This window comes from Metopolophium dirhodum, chromosome 1 (genome assembly GCF_019925205.1).
Source record: "Metopolophium dirhodum isolate CAU chromosome 1, ASM1992520v1, whole genome shotgun sequence".
Taxonomy (NCBI): Eukaryota; Metazoa; Arthropoda; class Insecta; order Hemiptera; family Aphididae; genus Metopolophium; species Metopolophium dirhodum.
In genome coordinates, this window is record NC_083560.1 from 51,455,074 (window position 1) to 51,473,390 (window position 18,317).

The 18,317-nt window shown below is 31.4% G+C and overlaps 1 pseudogene; it reads left to right on the forward strand.

The window, feature by feature from the left end:
• Positions 1-8,925: 8,925 nt before the first annotated feature.
• Positions 8,926-10,305, forward strand: LOC132935839 (uncharacterized; annotated as a pseudogene).
• Positions 10,306-18,317: the final 8,012 nt, after the last annotated feature.

Here is an 18,317-nt window from a genome sequence, read left to right on the forward strand (position 1 = left end):
GATATTATAATAGACATATGTATTTCACGATTTAAACTTATAAAAATAGTATAGTTTACATTTTTCCCTAATGTGTGTAAATAATCAAAATTATAAAAACTATTTGTCTATACTCTGTTCGCCGAGAGAAAACGCTGCTCCGCTCAGAATCTAAAATATTTTGACTGGTTTGTGGAGTCTGTAATAAAACTTTGTGAATTTTTTTTTCTTATTCTTTTTGTAATTCACACCTAAGTATATGTTTGTCTCTTGATAAATGTTGTATATACTAGTGCCATTGAGAGAGCACTACTCGTTGGCGCATCCAAATGCCCGAACTCCGCGTTTTCGTACCCAAATTTCTTCCACTCTACCATATAGTTGTAGCAACGACGGTGGCGGCGGCCAGAGTTGACGGCGGCCAGCGTACGAGCAGATTTAGTGGTGGGAATGCGTGAGATCGGACGAGTTTTGGGTGCTGCCCAGTAGCGCTCTCTCAATGCACGAGTATAGAAAGCTGTTTTTTCAGCAGAAACTCTTACGTTGCATTTCTTACACAATAACACCGTTCCGTCGGTAGAACAAATATTTTGGCCAAACTCTTGTACAAACGCACGCAATCAACTCGCCGATGAACATTTTACTTTCGGCATTTTAAGTAAAATAATTGAAACTAAATGCACGCGTGTTACAACTTACAACAAAAAACTTGTAATGAATGATCTCGCCAGATGTCAGTTTCGATTTTATCGCTCTTACATATTATTAAACAGATTAATATATTATGGTGATTTTATATATTATACTTTACCACGCCACCAATCGCTAACTCGTTAGGTATCTAAGTTTTTATAATATTGTCCAATAAGAGAGAGATACAACTATACAAGTACCTAATTTATAGTTTGTTATATAAAAAAAAAGTATATAAATTTATATAAAACTCGCGTTAGCGTGTAAAATCTTAAAATAAAATTTAAAGTTTGATTTTGGATCCAAAAACTCCAATAATACCCCATAAAACGACGTTAAAACTTAAAACCAATAATTGTCAAAAACTGCAAAAAAATACAAAATTAATTTTCTTATTCTCCTTCAAAAGTACATGTTACGAATTTGTGATCAGACGAGTATCGTACAGCAACCTCGAGGAAAAAAATGAAAAGTACATCGATATCCCAGCCCTATTTATAACAGTTAGAGATAATAATTTCTTGTAGATACAACTTCTAAAGCACGATTAAATAAATACGTATTTAAACAATAAATACTATTTATATAATCCTGCTCCAATGACCACATAATGTGAGGTTAGTGTGTACAACATAAAATAATGTGACAGTTAAAAACGTATTAAACTTATTTTACATTTTAACAAATTGTCTTTTTAAAGAATATATTCACAATTAAACATGGCGCAGTCGGTATAAAAGAACTACGGTCAAAGTAGGAACGTGAAGTAATTAAGTATCAACAAAAAGAAGATATTAATTGACTAAAAATGAACTCGTTCAACAAACCAGGACCATTGATATTAAACGGTAATATAAATGAACAGTTTAGAGTGTTTAAACAAGAAATAAACATTTACTTAAAAGCAACAAAGACAAATAAAGAGGAAAATGATGTACAGGTTGCCAGACTCTAAAATTTAATGTGAACTGATGCTTTGAAAATCTATAATACGCTAGGTATTAAAGAAGAGGAAACAGTAGAAGCAATATTAAAAAATGTTTAAGATTATTGTAGTTAAAAAAAAAAAAATGAGTCTATGATATTCTACAAATTCTTCACGAGAAATCAATAAACAGATGAAACATTCGACTCATTCGACTCATTCGACTCATTCATAATAAATTTAAAAGAATTGGTGAAACAATGTGATTTCAAAAGTGATGAAGATCGTATCCTGAAAAGCAGAGTATTAGTGGGTATACAGAACAAAGATGTACAAGTACGATTGCTACGCAAAGATCTATCGTCGGAGAAAACACTTCAATATTGTCGACCAGTGGAAGCAGCTGAACAAAATAGAAAGGAACTGGAGCAGTCAATGGAAGCAGGCAAAGTGTGGCAGATGGAAGATAAAACAAAATGTAAAGGTACGTATAATAATTATAATACTGTTAAAAAAATAGTGAAACACATAATTATGAACAACATAAAAACATTAAGTATAATGAGAGTAAAATACGAAAAAGTGATAAAAATGGCAAAGAATATAACTGTCAAAGGTGTGGTACGATACATGGTCCTAGAAGTTGCCCTGCGTATGGTAAGGTGTGTAACGCGTGTAGTCGTGTAGTACATTTTAAAGCATGCTGTAGGACATTAAAAGTACATATATTAAGTGAGAGAGAACCAGAAATAGGTGAAGTACAGTTTACAATAGACAGTTTAAAAACTAATGTCATTGACAATATAAAAACAGTCAGCAATGAAACATGGTATAAAGACCTGAAGTTGGATAATGTAAACTTAACATTGAAAATTGATACAGGTGCTGATATTAATTTATTGTCATTAAATTACTTAGATAAAAAGAAACAACAAGAAATAAAATATGTTAAGATTAAATTGTATGCGTTTGGAGGGACGTGTATAGATGCAATAGGTAAAATAAATTTTAAGTGCAAAATTGTTGAAATATACAATTAATATTAGTATTCAAACCATGTAACACACGTCCGTGTACATTGTTGTTTTCTAATAGATACTTATGCAGTTAAGTTATAGCTATGCAACACTTTTAATATCGCTTTCTATATTATATACGGATACGGGATGACCTCAATTGTTCATATATGTAGGGCCTTTGATGTCTGTAATACTCACTTGCACGAAAGCCGTCATACGGCGTGTATAGTCACAGATAATTGTCCAAGTTGTAGGTTACTTATATATTATATTATACATAATCATATTGTCGTGTTATTACTTAATATATCACTACTTAAGTCATTTTTCCATCAAGCTTCGCTTTCAACAGGTTATGGGCCCAGACATACAGTCTAGTGGATTCTTGATCTAAGTATTTTTATATTTGTATTAACGCAGAAAACTACAACCAGTCGGAGATACCCTAGATTTCAGGAAAACGGCGGATCAGTGTACAAAGTAAAATTTTGTTGGTAAATTGATATACAGGTCAAGTATACGGGAGCCATCAGTCAATGAAGACTTGATGAAGATACCAAAACTATGTTTGAAAAACTAGCTGTTATGGAAATTCCAGATAAAGTTCATACTTAATACCTTGGAAGTAGGTGGTATAGTTTCAGGTGAATGGACTAAACCAGGATTACCTATCAAAAAGTCGTCGGAAACAGAGACGAACGAGGATGCCAAAGCACGTTGGAAAAATAATACAGATGCTTGGCTAAAAGCGGAGGTAAATGTCAAAAAATAATAGTTACCTCAGTGGACGAAGGTCCATTACAATATTTGATTAACTGTGAGTCTGCATTTGGAATGTGGGAGAAACTGCTGAGTATTTACGAGCAGAAGTCTAAGGCAAGTATACATGTGCTTCAACATAAATTTTTCAGTTATTCAAGGGAACCGGCAGATGACATGTCGACGCATATTTCTGAATTGGTCAATTTAGGAAGGAAACTGAGTGTAGCGGTAGAACCTGTTTCGGACAACATGGTTGTGACAACAATTTTAATGACGTTACCAAATGAATATAATCATTTTTACAGTGCATGGAATTCGATCCCAGCGGAAAGTAAAACAGTAAATAATTTAACTAGTCGTTTGTTGATCGGAGAATCGCGGATGATCCAGATCAAAGGTGACGTCGGTGAACAAGAGAAATCGAGTGCATTTCTAGCCAAATTTCAAAACAGATCTGATGGAAGAAACGACAGTTATGGTAAAGGTAAAAAAGAATTTACTAATAAAAATATTGTTCAATGTTATTACTGTGGTAAAATTGGGCATTATAAACGAGAATGTAGGAATTACCTACGTAGTATGAATGGTGGCAAAACCGGTATTACAGTTGCAAATTTAAATGCATTTGTAAGCGAGTCAAGAATAAATAATACTATAACAGATACGTGGGTAGGAGACTCAGGAGCGTCAGCAATTGCAGTGTAATCGCATAAAAACTTTATTCTGTCATTGTTGCAGAATAAAAATTTTTGAAATTCATTTAATTTATTTAAATAACTAAGCGTAACCGTATTCTCTATTATTTCCTCGTTGTCATAATTTATTTCTTTAATAGGAGGTTTTTTAAAATAAGTTGATTCGTACCAATTTTTTACAAAGCTTATATAATTATGTTTTTCACATTCCTTGTTTTTATTACTCTCAGTTGTGTCAGTTTTGTAGTTAATATTATTTTGTCCTCGAGTTAGGTATTCCGAATTTTTTCTTTCTAGCTCGGTACTTAATCGTTTTTTGGATTCGTACATTGATCTGCATAGTGTCCCTTTTCATGACATTTGTAACAAGTGACTCTATCAAATTCTTTCTCGTAACGGTATCCTTTGTAACGTTCTGGCGTTCTTTCTCGACTATTTTCTCTGTTATATTGTTTTTTGGTGTCACTTTTTCTACACTCGTCATCGTAGTCACTCCTCCTTGATCTATCACTGGCTCCTTTCTGTTCATACCTATTATAATCATTATTATAATATCCAGATTTACTGTTATCTCTACTTCTATTAAAATTTATGTCATATTTTATTTCCTTTTCATCGTAATTCCTATCCTTAGAGTAAGATCTGTCTCTGTTCTGAGCTCTACTGAACCTGTAATTTTGTCTATTGAAATTTCGGTCGTGACAATTATCTCTCTAGTAATTATGTTTATTTGGTTGTTCGTAGTTTCGGTCAGTGCTTCGTTCTCTGTTTTCATAATTCGATTTATTCTGTTAGCGGCTAATATCCAAAAAGAATATTATTACGGGTCAGGACTGAAATAACGGACACTAGGCGGATGTAGACGGTAATAATGAAACTTTATTATTGTTGATCACGGTACACCCAAGCACGACATGTACGGTGTCGGTGATGGTGTAATATATATCAATTTACGGTAATATAATACATAGTCAATCAAACGGTAGTATAACTAAAAACGTGGTCACTGGTCGCGGTTGCACGGAGGTACGCGGCGGACGGACGGAGTCACCGGACCTTTACAAAAACAAAACTGTGACACACACGACATATTCGGTCACGTCGCCGCTGCGGCGCGCCGAGCCTACGACCACTGGCCCAGGGCTCAGTGTGACCACCGTTATTAAATAAATAATAATTACATATACAGGAATAAAATATTGGTGCTAACAATTCGGATACGGGCTATTGTTCCTATAACGTGTAACAGTACGCCAGCGCACAACATAAAACGGTCCTTTTCAAGACCAACCAATCAGAACGCAGTATCACCGCGCAAACCATCAGGGAAACTTGGAACTCACATTACAGGGCCTCAAGTTGTCCCAGACACATAAATCCAAAATATAAACGTAGGGGAAGCTACCACAAAGCCTACGACCCCAACCTTGTACACACAGCCCTAAAGTGGGGTAAACAAGATCACTTTCCGGACCAAACATAAACACAATCACACACGGCAGTTGCAAGTATACAATTCAGTACGGAGGACTTATATGCTGGACAATTTCAGGCACACATCATCAGTCTTCATTCAACCTTCTACCCAGTAACATTACAACACTTAGAAGAAACGAAGACCTGACCATCCGACGAAACCCGCCACCAGTCGGCGACGAGCAGACCAGCAGCCAGACGTGAGCCGGCTGTAATTCACTTCCAGATCGAATTACCTAAGCCCACCGTCAAACGACGTTGCCGCACGCCGCTGAGCACCAATATAGACGGTCCGACACCCAGTGACCGACCGATACCCGCCAACGATAACCACGAGTCCACCGCCACCAATCACGAGTCAATCCTGCCTGGAGTACCGGGAGCGTAGCCAGTAGTTGCCACCACCGTGACTAACTAATCGCCAACATAACGCCGTTCGATAGTGTATATGTAGTATGTCTACGAATCTAACAAAAATATAAACAAATTGTCCGTATCTGATAGATACACGACAAAGGTTATACAATAAATATGTTTAAAAACCTCAAAAATCATTCAAGGAATGGCGCGACCAAAATAATGTAAGAAAAAAATATGTTTTATCCCATTTTAGTTATTCTTGAATCAGAAATTGGTAACGATAATTTACAACAAAACAATCATCGAATAACGTTCCAGCATACCAATTGACTTAATAAAAAATTGTTTGATCGATATATTATACCAAAAAACATAATATTATAAACAAAATTAATTATATATACAATTGAACAACTACTTGTTAAATATTCTTTATTACATTTGATTATAAGCCTATTAACATTTGATAGCTATTACACCGTGTATCCTTGAATTCCATTGTTTGCAGTCATATAAAACGTATGTGTATTATGTCCATTCAATTAGACAATTATGAGCTTTCAGATGGTTAGATCGCGCCAGAGGCTCATATGTATGCATTTGTTGAATAATATAATATATAATTATTTCAAACTTGCCAATGGCAAACTCACAGTTATCATACACAATATTACTACACGTGTATTTCATTATTGTTTTCTAATTAAAAACAATATATATACCAATGTTAATGCATATGTGGTAGCAAAGAACAGTTTTAAACAATTTAAATTTAAACATGTTTTTTTATGTTATATGTTTAAAAATATTTTTTATCAATTATTTTAAAACTAAAAAAAAAAAACATACACACGTACCACATGTTATTATTTAAATTATTTTTGTAGTAAGTAATAATAACTAATTATATTAATTTATAATTAATAATTATGTTTAATCATAACTCAAATTTATTTTTGTTCTATTGATAACAGTCCAATTTCTATATAACTATTATAGTTTTATTGAAATGGTTAATACAAAATACAAAATAACCAATTATTTATTTATTTCAAAAATGCATTCATGTATAGTATATAAGTATATTATAATAAAGCATGGGCATATAGTATATTATACTATACCAATACTCAATAGTGAAATAAATGACATTTAATATGATATATTTTTAAGTAAATCAATAGTCACATAATCGACTGTTCTGTTATTATGAGTACCTACTACCTATTGATTAAAAACAAACTTACAACTAATATTAATTAATAATTTATTACTTTATAAAATATTATAATACAATATTCGATTTATATCAGTCTTTTTTAAACATTTTATTAAGTCTTCGCAAGATTATAAATAGGTAGGAACATAACAAATTGACATTACAATTTTTCACAAAAAGTAAAACAATACAATACATTTTTAAGTAGAGTCATAAACTAATAACTAATAAGTCTAAAAACTTTAAGTAATAAAATAAAAAAAAAATTATAATAAATAATAATAACGCCTTAACTACCAGTAAAATAAATTTGATAAAACAAATAACAAACTCTATGCAAGTTGTAGACTATTGACATAGACTGTCACTGCTTGTGACTTGTGTCAGTTGTGTATTTGTGAGGTACTCATTCTTAGATCATATACTTGCATAATATGATCTAAGTACTGATAACTGATCAGTGGCGCAACCAGGGGGTCAAGTAATTCTAAAATGGAACATTTTTTAATTCATTTTGGAATATAATAATGTATAATATTGAAAATTTTGTTAACTTTATTAATTAAATATCAGTTATCACATATTGTAATTTTCTCTTATCTAAGTCCGTGATATCTATGGAACGAGAGATAAGCAGTCGTCCGGAAAATGACTCGAGAATCGAAACTCCAAATCGAAACTATTTTAACTGTGGTCATAGACATATTTTAACCTAAACGCAGTGCTCGATTTTTTTTTTTGGGGGGGGCAGGGGGATGGAGCTCCTATTCAATTTTTTTTATATTTTGAGCGCACCCCTTCTAATTATTTTCTTTAGAATAGGGAGACGGAACGTTTTATTTTGTTGAAATAATATTATTTCAAGTTTCCGTGAAGTTGTACCCATTTAATAAGATATTAAAATTCAGTTAAATGTTTTTTTTTTTTTATGATAATTGATAACACGGTCCGTCAAACGTCTTATCTATTTGTCATTATTACAAATTTTAGTTAATTAACTTTGGTAATCCGGCTGAACAAAACTATGGCGAACCAGCGCCACATAGCCTCCCTCCGTCATCGGTTTTATTGTTAGGCAGTTGGTCACGTTGGTATCACCGCCCGGCACCTCGGCGTCCGTTGCGACGGCCGAATTACCGAGCGGGGTTCCCGCCCTATTCACCAGTAACCGTCGTTCCGACACCACTCGCCCGAAAGTCCACCGACGCGATCGCTCCCGACGAGCAAACGACTTTCCCTGTAATATACACGCCCGAAACCTCGTGACTGACCGTCAACTTTTTTATATATTTTTTGTTCTTGTTTTATTAAACGCCATACGCGTTACTCATAATTTATTAATAATTTGCATTATCCCGCTTTAATAAATTGTTCCGTATACGTCATAAAACCTGTCTTGCTTAATTTATTAACTCGAGCTACAACCCCGCTCGAGCTACGTGGATGCAAACCTCCACAAAACTAAAACACAGTAACTAACGTTCTTATAAAAATCGACTTTTTTGGATCCTCATTGTCATCTTGTTACGCTGAATTAAACCATATTATTTTCTTTAGATTCGGATGATTATTTATCAATTTACAAACAAGTAACTACAAGAGTTTGTTATATGATAAGAACTTAACAAAACAGAAACACAGTAACTAACAATTATGTATTTTCTAAGTTATAAAGTAAGTTATAAATTATAATTTAATAGCTAATAAGTAAATAGGTAAGTTACATATTATTTATTGTCTGAATGTAAAATATAAGTAATCTAATATTAATTTGTTTTAACACTATGGCTTGTTAGGTTGGTTGATTCAATGGCGGATTTACCGACTGTCTTACATGATCATGACTATTTAAATGTTATTACTGAATTAAATTCAAGTTGTGTGACTGAAACACCAAGACCAGGTACTACAACTTACATCTGAGTATATTTTAGTTTAAATCTTCCTTCAGTAATTGAATTAATTATGTTTTTTCATGTGTTAGATGAAAATGTTTTATTAAGTGCAACACATTTTGATCATGATGAAACAGTTATACATAGTGATGGTTGTAATAAGAAAAAAAATTCAGTAAGAAAGATCAACATGCAATTTGGCAGGAAAAGAGGAAAAGTAAAACAGAAAATGCTAAAATAAAACACCCATTTAGAAACATTCCTTGTCCAGAAATATGTAAAAATAATTATAATATTAATATTTTGGTTGATCAACGACAGCAAATTTGGAGTGATTTCTGGGCTATGAATTATACTTCAAGAAAAAGATAATTAGGAAATTGTATTTTAGTGTCTCCAGTTAAGCGTCGAACAACAACAGATTTCATAAATAATTTTAAAAGGAATGAATCTCGTTATTTTTATCTACCAGCTGGACCTAAGAAAGATAAAATCAGAGTATGTAGATCAAAGTTTCTTAACACATTCAGATATTCAAATGATTCTATATGAACAGCTCTTTATAAAAATTTAAAAAATCGAACACGGTCCATGTCTATCAATTGTGAAAGAAAATAGAGGTAAAAAACTGGTGTGGGTAATTTAAACATTGACAAGACCTCAATAATTAACCATATAAAAATGTATAATCCATGTTCAAAACATTATCGTAGACATAATACTGGGAGTATATCATATTTTTGCCTAGAGAATTGACTGTAAAATCAATGTATGAGATTTTTGTTTGAGATATGAAAAATTGTTTTCACAAGGACCTTACAGAGGGGTTCTAAAAGAGTTGAATATCTCATTAAAAAGTCCTATTTCTGATAAATGTGAAGATTGTACCAATTATGCTAATCAAATAGAAAATTCAATTGACGAAGACGAAATTGAGGAACTTAAAATTAAATTAGAGCAACATAAAATTGAAGCATTTCGAGCAAACACTATGTACACAAAGATTGCCAATATAAACACCAGCAGCGCAACCATTGTATTTTCCATGGATCTCCAAAAAATTCTTCTATTACCAATGATACCAGTTTCGAAAACTTGTTTTTTTCACTAGTCGGTTAATAGTGTTTAGTGAAACATTCGCTTCCATAAGAAAAAAAGGCAAATCTCATTGTGTACTGTGGCATGAAGCTGTAGGTGGTAGAAAAGAAGAAAACAATGCAGATTCAATACTATCCATAATGAGAGAGGAAAGAGATGCTAACAATTTAATTTTTTGGGCTGACAACTGCATTAGTTAAAAAAAAAAATTAAGCAAGTAAGGTTAAAAGCAAGTAAAGAATATATATGATTATGATGATCTCAAAAATAAAATTAAGGAAAGTAGAAAAAATTTAAACATTATTGATCAAACACATTTTTTTAATTGGTCAAGCAAGAAACGATCCAGTACCATAAATAATGACCCAGTAAAAGGTTCTAAATTGACGAGTCTAGTGATGGTGACATTTTTAACGGATCTACCAAAATGGTATATTATACTAACTTTGATGAGGCACCAAAAAAATAAGACTTTTAACAAAAAAATGTTTAAAAGCCATCATTGATTTATCCAGACAAAATCATAGAACAAAAAAGTATAAACTTTGGAAAAAATGGAATAGTAAAAAAACTACTTAATGCCTTATAATGCCAAAAAATAGAAAACATTTTTGGACTACCTTACCATTTTCTTTAACTTCTTTAAATTTATCTTCAAAAAATGTATATGTAATATGAATACAAATCCAACAAAAATATAAATAAATCGTCCGTATCTGATTGACACGCGACAAAGGTTATAGAATAAATATGTTGACAAAACATCATATTACATCCAAAGAATGAAGAAATAATAAAAAACAGAATAAATGCTTTAGGAAACAATACAAAAACAGGATTATCTCCACCGCCAGAAGAAACATACAAAATGTATATGTAGTATCTCTACGAATCCAACAAAAATATAAACAAATTGTCCGTATTCGAGAGATACACGTCAAAGACTACACAATAAATATGTTGAAAAACCTCAAAAATCATTCAAGGAAAGGCAAAAATATGGTTTATCCCATTTTAGTTATTCTTGAATCAGAAATTGGTCACGATAATTTACAATAAAACAATCATCGAATAATGTTCCAGCAAAGGTGCTGACGGTAATGTAGCTTTATACTAGGTTGAGGTAATGATCAACATATTTCGACATCAACAAATGACCCATGTAAAATCTCTGCATGAAAGACAAAACATTGAAAAATATAGACCAACGAAAACCAACAAAAATATAAACGAATTGTCGGTATTCGCTAGATACACGACAAAGACTACACAATAAATATGTAGAAAACCTCAAAAATCATTCAAGGAACCGAGCGAGCGAAAGAAGGAAAGAAAAAAATATAGTCTATCCCATTTTAGTTATTCTTGAAGCAGTAATTGGTCACGATAATTTACAACAAAACAATCATCGAAGAACGTTCCAAAACGGTGCTGACGGTAATGTAGTTTTACACTAGGTTGAGGTAATGATCAACATATTTCGACATCAACGAATGACACATGTAAAATCTTGGTATGAAAGACAAAACATTGAAAAATATACACCACCAAAAATATAAATGAATTGTCCATATCCGATAGATACACGACAAAGGCTTAACATAATATATGTTGACAAAACAACATATTACATCCAAAGCATGAAGAAATAATAAAAAACATAAGAAATGCTTTAAGAAACAATACAAAAACAGGAGTATCTCTACTGCCTATAGAATGTATATGTAGTATGTCAACGAATCCAACAAAAATATAAACAAATTGTCCGTATTCGATAGATACATTTCAAAGACTACACAATAAATATGTTGAAAAACCTCAAAAATCATTCGAGGAACGGTGAGATTGAAAGAAGGAAAGAAAAAAAATATGGTTTATCCCATTAGAGTTATTCTTGAATCAGAAATTGGTAACGATAATTTACAACAAAACAATCATCGAAGAACGTTATAACTTTTATAAAAACCATTTATAAAAATAATTATATTTTTTTTATTCAAATTCAATCAAATACATTTTATTTCCATTATTTAAATGTTGTAATCCATTATAAATAAGATTGAATGTAATTTTTTGAATTTCGATTATATAATGTAATTTGTTCATTTGTAAACACCTCTGAAAATCTATTTGGTAAAAATACTTGTAACTTTTTATTTAATATAACAACTATTGTCTTACCATTAATTGTATCAATATTTTTGAAACGAGTAACCTCATATTTTTTTCCTTTTTCTAAATCACATACTTTTACCAACTCATATTTTTCATTGCATTTATTTAAAAGTGTTTTTAAATTTTCTATTATTTATTATAATAAAAATATATTATTTTCAAAAATCGAAAATTTAAAACATATTACATGACATCTAACGTTTAACATTTAGACGTTAGACGTTAAATGTTGGACGTTAAATGTTAGATGTTATTATGTTAGGTTTTATTATGATGAATAATTATATTTAAATATAATAATAATAATAATAATAATAATAATAAATATGACAACATTTGTGTAGCTAGACTGATTATTTTTTAACATCCTGTTGTGGAATGTTATCTGCTGACTACTAAACAGTGTGAATATAATACTTACGAAGTATTATATATTATAGTACACAGTGTGGTATAATTATACTAGTTTAATTTTATTTAAATAGGTAGTGTTTGTTATACTATTATTGTTGAAGTGTACACGGATATACAGAAGTTAAAAGGTAAATAATAATATAATCGGATATATATAATATAATAATAAGTATAATGATACGATGTACAATAGTGTTACGAGGCGTAATATAAATCAACGACTAACTATGTATACCCGGCTACACTACGCAGGACATAATATATTATATATATTATATGCTGTAGTATATAAAAATGTATAGTCAGCGTCTGATGAACTACAGTGTGAATATATTACTTATACACTACATTGTATGGGGTGTTTTGTTTATAATTCCAACACTTTCCCTTAAACAATATACCCTTATACATCAATATTTATAACTCCTAACATCTCCCTTAGCTCATTGAACCGCGTTCGTGGAGTTGGTTTTGTCTTAATGTCTGCAATCTGCTCCTTGCTGGATATGTACTCTAATGAAAACAATCCCTCATTGAACTTTCCTCTTATATAGTGGTAGCGAACATCTATGTGCTTCGTTCTTCTATGAAACTCTGGATTTTTTACGAGTTTAATCGCACTTTGATTGTCTCCATACATTGTTGGCACCATTTTTGGCTAGTCCAGCAATTCACCTAAAAACAATTTTAACCAAGTTAATTCTTGTACTGCTCGACTTAAAGCTATGTACTCTGATTCAGTTGTGCTAAGGCTAACACACTGTTGACGACGTGAACTCCATGTTATACTTCCAGATCCTAATGTAAATACTGACCCTGATGTTGATCTTCTTGTATCCAAGTCACCTGCATAGTCAGCATCACTGTATCCTTTTAACATGAGTTTTTGTCTAGAACTAAATACCAATCCAAAATTAATAGTTCCCTTTAAATATTTTAAAATTTGTTTCACTGCTGTCCAGTGTTGTTCCTTTGGATTCTCGATGTATCTACTAACTAGATTTACTGAAAAAGTTATGTCCGGTCTTGTAATCTGACTGAGATATAATAAGCTTCCGACTGCTTCACGATATGGGACTTTACTAGTTAAATTAGTATTTTGTTGCTTGTCATCTAATGAATGTTGAGGGTCTGCTGGTATTTGAACTGATTTTGCTTCAGTCATATTGAACTTCTCCAATACTCTTTTACAATACAACCCTTGGTGCATTACAATTGATCCATCAGATTTTCGCTCAATTTCTGTACCTAAAAATTGATTCAATTCTCCTTCGGTAATATTGAAATGTTGTCTCAAATATTCCATTAATGTATGTACATCCTGACTCGATGTAGCTGCAACTAGACCATCATCAACAAATATAGCGACGATTAATACTTTGTTATTTTCTCTATTAACAAAAACACAGGGATCTGCTTTTTTTTCTAATATATTAAAGTTAAGAAGAAATGTTTTGAACTTTATGTTCCAACATCGTGGTGACTGCTTTAGGTCATATAAACTGCGTTGAAGTCTGCACACCATTTCGGTACCATCGTTGTACCCTTCTGGTTGTCTCATGTAAATTTCTTCGTCCAAATCTCCATATAGAAAGGCTGTTTGAACGTCAAATTGTCGAAGTTGTAATTGTTCTGCTGCTGATATAGCTAATATCATTGATTATAAATACTATAGATTGCTCACTGGCCGTGTTTTCGGTGGCGTGGTAATAATCGGGTGCCGCTACAAGGCGCTGCGGACGCTTGGCTAGTTAGATCGGATAACGTTGTAATCGCTAGTAGTAGTCACAAGTCACATACACATACAGTGGTGGGTGGCTCGGTGGCGGGCGCAGCCGCGCAGGCTGCACTGCTGCAGACGCTGCACCGCTGCAGTGCCACAATGCGCATCATAAATAATAATATTATGTTCATTACTAATTAGTAATTAGTAATTACTTATTTCACGAGTTATTTCATGAAGTAAAAAGTTGCGACTCGCAATTTACAATACGCCAAATACCCAGTGGTTGAATGGGGGGGGGGGGGGGGGCGGAGTCCCACTTCTATTTAAAAAAATATTTTAGCGTACCCCTTCTAATTTCAAGAATTTATAAGATATTTAAATGTTCAGGGGGACGCACAAATGTTTTATACTTTTGCATCCCCCTTCTATTTTTTTTCCAATTCAAGCACCGCAAATACCTAATGGCAGTACCTAACCTAACCTATGAGAAATTAATAAATATGACTGAATTTTGTAGAATCATTATATTTTTGATAGGTACATCTACAAATTACAATTTGATATATTAGTATATTACAATATTAAGATGTATTGATGTTAACATAAGCATTGATAACATTTAGGTATGTATGAACATTATCTGTGCTTAAGCATTTCTGATTTTTCGAAATTTTCATTTTCAAGCAAGAAAATGTGAAATATCAAAAAATAAAAATGCTCATATCTTGCTTGAAAATTAAAATATCGAATAAAAGCCAACGCTTAAGCACAGATAATTATCTAAAAAATATATAATAGGTCAAATCCCTCTAATATAAAAACTAACAGTACACTATTGAAACTTTTTTTTTTTTTAACAAAATTCTTTATTACGCTATCTGTTACAATTAGAACAATAAGCTTAAGTGATAATAACAAAAAAAACAGATAGAAGGGACTGAGGGAAGAGACCTCCCATCGGAGGTACTTCAAATATTGAAACTAGTGAATTAAAATTTGCGATGCCGTACGTGTGTAAGACGGAGACAACAAATACATGGGTAGCATACTCTTAATTAATTAATATATGTTAAAGTAAATGTTATTCTGAATTGTAGCCGTCAATGATATTATATAATATTCAATATAAATTATTTATAACTTATAAGTGTTATTTTGGATATTTCTTAACATGGTCATAATATGGGCTGTAGAAAAATTTATTTTTAACCATTTAATATAATAATTATTATTATAAATTTATAAAATAGAGTTGTATACGTTTGTGTGTCGTCGTGAACACATCAACGTCTTGATTCTAAATAATTTTGTATTATTTACAACTTCACAAATATTAGAATAGGTCTTGTTATTTAAATGAAATTCGAATATCCGATCAACAGTGACGTATTTATTATTGTCGACTAGTGCATATTATTTTCTGTTTTGATTAACGTTTGTTTTTAATTTATTTAAAGTAGATATTAACTATGTCTGGTGGTGATAAATGTTATTACTTTAATTGTAATAAAACTCGAAAAACGAGTAATAATGTTTTTCATTTAATCCCATCATCTAATCTAGAAATATTTAGGAAATGGATAATAAACTCAGGTAAGTAATTTTTGAAACTAAATAATTACTAAAAAAATAAAATATACCTAAGCCTAAGCAAATAGCTAATATGCATTAAACATTTTTTAGGAAACATACGCTTAGAAGGGTTAAGTCCGAAAACATTAAAAAAAAGATTCATTTGTTCGGATTATTTCGAAAGACAAATGTATATGAATCCTAATGATCCGAAATCCCGGATAAAAATCAATAAAAAAAAAGGTGGGCAAGTGGATGTAGCTCTGCTGTACTGTAGGTTACAAGTGGATCATTGTATAATGGATGGTATTAAATTTGAATTCAATGATATAATATCATTGTATACCAAAATAGTTATTCTAGGCAGTTGCGTAGCCAGGGGGGGCCACAGGGGCCATGCCCCCCCCCCATCGACCGTATCATATTTTATATAATATATAAAAAATAATAGTAAATTAATTAATTTTGGAAATGTACTGATTTGGAGTTTAAATTAAGAGGACGCCACACCCGCATGTGTTGTCTCCGTCTTACAAATGTACAACATAGCAAAAACTGTTTTGCTCGGGACAACTTTCTCGCACCATATTTGTTGTAGAACTACCAAATTTTCACAACACGTAAAGAAGAACATTATTTATGCAACAATGTGCTCTTTTTTTTAATAGCACAAACCAATCATTTTTTATAAGCAAATTAATAGAAAAAAAAAACCGAAAAGTTTATAAGCAAATAACTTTTATTGTAGTTATGTTATATAAAATATAGGCACTCTGTTGCATAGATAATGTTCTTCGTTACGTGTTGTGAAAATTTGGTAGTTCTACAACAAATATGGTGCGAGAAAAGTTGTCCCACGCAAAACAGTTTTTGCTATGTTGTACATTTGTAAGACGGAGACAACACATGCGGGTGTAGCGTCCTCTTAAAAAAAAAGCGGGTAAGTGGATGTCGCTTTGCTGTACATTAGGGGGTGGGATGGACCTCAGTCATAGAGTACCTAGGTCACTATAATGTGTTTGTTAAATTTGAATGCAATGATAGGTATCATTGTATACGAAAAACGATTCTGAACAGAGATGATTTGTCAGTCCAGGATATATTATATTTAAATATTGTTATTATTTTATTTTAACGAGTGAATTTTGATTTCGTGAAAATTTAAACACTCGTAAAATTTTTTTATTGAATAATTATCAATTTTTTTTATAATTATTCTAAGCTCAACTTATGGACAACTTAGTATTAAATTTTTAATTCTTAGCTTTTAATAAAAAATTGTTACGGTAAATATTTTTTGACATAAAAACGAAATAGACTGAAATAGTTAAATATAATAATATTAAAAACAAAATAAATTAACTTAACTTACTTCTTAAAATGAAAAATTAATTCGTTAATTTCACGTTAATTAAAAGAGAAATTTAGTAAGTTTAACAGTTAAGTTAATGAAATAATTTCAATAAAAAAGTTAAAATAAAATTAACTTTAACTTTTTGACTCGTTAATACCCAGCCTTGCTTCAAAAAATAATGATGTTAGGTTAGTAATTTTGTTATAATTCAAAAACATTTCGTGGGTAGGTTCCTACCTATACTATTAGAAACTTATTTCTGTTTTTAGAAAATGCATCTTCCACACCTGAAAACCTTAAAGTTGTAACGCCTAATTAAACATACAATAATTTACATTCAAAAACATCTACTCCAAACATTTCAATTTTTAATCAAAGTCCTGAATTATTAGGAATATCTCCTTCAACGAAAAAATGGGTATCGCAATTAATTGACCTACCAAGTCCTCAAAAACCATCAGATAGATCTAATAATGAAATAATAAATAGTCCAAGAAAAATCGCTGCAAAGAATAATATTTTACAAAAAAAGTTACAAAACATGAAAAAACTAATCAAGCATAAACGCGCTATTATTACTTCACTAAAAAAAACCAATGAAAAAAATAAACTCAAACAAATTAATGTGCACCGTTTTTTTGAAGGGACCAAGTCTCCGTCAATTAATTCTAAGGCTCTAATATCAATGCAATTGTTACATAAAAGACGCAAACCGTGGTCTAAAACTGAAAAAAATATGGCTCTATCATTATATTACAAGTCACCGTCCACCTACAAATGTATGCGTAAAAATGGCATAATTCTACCAGGTGAGACTACTGTTAGACGTTGGCTTAACTCAATTAGTTTTTCTACTGGATTTCCTAAAGCATATATGGATCAGATAAGATTAAAGATTTCCGGAATGAGTGAAAATGAAAAAAAATGTACAATTTTACTTGATGAAGTAGCTATT